Raw genomic sequence first — 2674 nt, 5'->3', positions numbered from 1 at the left:
TTTAAACACAGCTATGGAGGTTGGGATGAGATCAGGGCAATTAGAAAGGGCAAAGGCTAGCCAGTGGGAGGGCCTGTCTGAGGGATGGCCAGTGAGCGAGAACACTTCAAAGTGGATTCCACAGGCCGGAGCAGGGAGATGTTGGCCGCTTGCAGGAGGCATAAGCAGTGGAGCAACCGGAATTCTGCCCCCAGCCGGCTTGTTAACCTACTGATCAGCTTTGAGGTTGGTCCTTCAGGGCTTGCTAGCTGCTTGACACAAGAGCTTGTCCCCAGGTCTCTGCCACCCCGGAGTCAGTCACCTGTGCATGGTCTCTAGGGAGATTTGGCAGGATGTCCTGAGGGCTCAGGAAACCCCCAGTGACTGTGGGCTAACAGTGTCACCTGTACCAACGGTCAGTGGTCTGTCAGTGTGCTCTGAGTGTTCATGAGCTGGGCTTTCGGATTTGGGACCCCAACTTCTGCCTTGGTCCCTTCTTGGCTCTTAGACTCCATCCTCAGAATCCGGCAGAGCTCCTAAGTACAGCCGCCCTGGTGCTGGGACATTTTTGCCTCTTTTCGTCCTGCAGTGTTTTTTCCACTTGGGGTCTGAGGCCTACAGATTGCCCAGAGATGGTGTTGAGGGAACTCTGCTCTCCTGTTGTTTTTATTCGGAGCTGCTTAGAAGTTAGGGAGCTATCAGAAAGAGTATTTGAAATTTTAGGCTTTAGGACCTTTGACTGGGGTCCAGTGTTGGGCATCACTTTCGTACTTTGCTTTTAGTCATAGGAAGAATAAATTCCATCCATGAGATCACTATTCTAGATAAATGATACCTTTAGGAACAGAATGAGTCATTCAGGTTCTCTCTCAGAAGTCTGGAAAACTCCGTAGGAAATAATGAATTACATTTATCTTAGAGAAGAAATCTATTTGTCTAGACACTCCGACTCCAGAAAGGGCAATGGTTAAAAAATACTTTGGATGAACAAAAATGCCACCAGTATTTTGAAGCTCCTGCATTTTCCAAACCACTGTTTCACATCAATTCTGTGAAGCAGGGTAGACATCATTCCCATCTGCGAGATGACCCACGTGAGCTAGGAAGGCAAAAGGACTCCGTTTTGGACAGGTTGTTACTGGTAAAGGGCCATCAGAGCAAGGGTCAAGTACATGATTTGTGGGGCCTGGTCAAAATGGAAGTGAGAAGCTGCTTTTTAAAAAGCGGGAAAAAAGTGCACCAAAGGAACTCAAATATAAAGCTTTTCCTTTTAAAAGGTCTTATGACTCGTAAAATATCCTGGGATAATACTGATAACTGAGTAACAATATAAACTTGCAAATTACAAAAATACTTTCAGAGTCATAATTTTGCATACTACAGAATACGCTGCTTTAATAATATGTGATGTCTTCACTGATCATAAGCTTTTTCTGACTTTTCTACAAATGCGTTTACTAGCTCATCAAGATTTACACTCCTATTAGCTTTATTTTCAATTCATATCATCGAAAGCAATGTCAGTTGATCCTGGCAAATGCAAGCTTACAAATAGTATCTGATAAGTTTTAATTTTGAGCAGGATCTTTGTGCTGATGCAACTGTTACTGGAACTAATGATAGTATTTTCCCCTATTTCTTGATACCATAAAATTTTATTTTTGTGATAAAATATGCATAATATTTGCCATTCTAACCATTTTAAAATGTAGCATTAAGCCCAATAAGTACATTCAGTGTTGTTCTGCCATCATCGCTGCCCATTTCCAGAACTTTTTCATCATCCCAAATTGAAACTCCATACATATTAAACACTAATTCCCCATTGGACTCTTCCCCCAGCATCTGGCAACCACTATTCTAATTTCTGTCTGTAGTAATTTGCCTATTCTAGGCACCTCATAGAAGTGGAATCATACACTTGTCCTTTTTATGTCTGCTAGTTTCACTTAACCTAATGTTTCCAAGGTTCATCCATGTTATACTATCAATACCTCATTATTGTGAATAATACTGTTGGGAATATTGGTATAAACATACTTGTTCAAGTCTCTGCTTCCAATTCTTTGGGGAACATAACTACAACTGGATTTGCTAGATCATGTGGTAATTTTATGTTAAACTTTTCAAGGAACCATCAGACTATTTTCCACGGTGGCTGCCCCATTTCTATTCCCCTAGCTGTGCACACAGGTTCCAATTTCTCCACATCCTCACCTACAACTGATTCTTTTCCTTTTGCTTTCTTTCTTTCTTCCTTCCTTTCTTTCTTTTTTTTCTTTAACAGTAGCCACCCTACTGGGTGCAAGATAATGTCTCATTGTTCTAGATCTACATTCTCCAGTGATGAGTGATAGTGAGCATCTTTTCATGTACTTATTGGTTATTTGTTTATCATCTTTGGAGAAATGTCTACTCAAGTCCCTCTTTGCCCAGTTCTTTTCCCCCAGCTTTACTGAGATACAACTGATGTAATGTGTGAACCTAAGATATAGATATAGAAGTGATTACTTCAACAGCATTAATTAACCTCCCTCACCTTGCATAATTACAATGTCATCTTTGTGGTAAGAACAATTTAACACCAATTTTCTTAGCAACTTTCAAGTATGCAATACAATATTGTTAACTCTAGTCACTGCACTGTACATTATATCCCCAGAACTTTTGTCTTGTAATTAGATGCTTGTGCCCT

This window comes from Mustela lutreola, chromosome 4 (assembly GCF_030435805.1).
Source record: "Mustela lutreola isolate mMusLut2 chromosome 4, mMusLut2.pri, whole genome shotgun sequence".
Classification (NCBI taxonomy): domain Eukaryota; kingdom Metazoa; phylum Chordata; class Mammalia; order Carnivora; family Mustelidae; genus Mustela; species Mustela lutreola.
Note: the sequence above shows the minus strand (reverse complement) of the source record.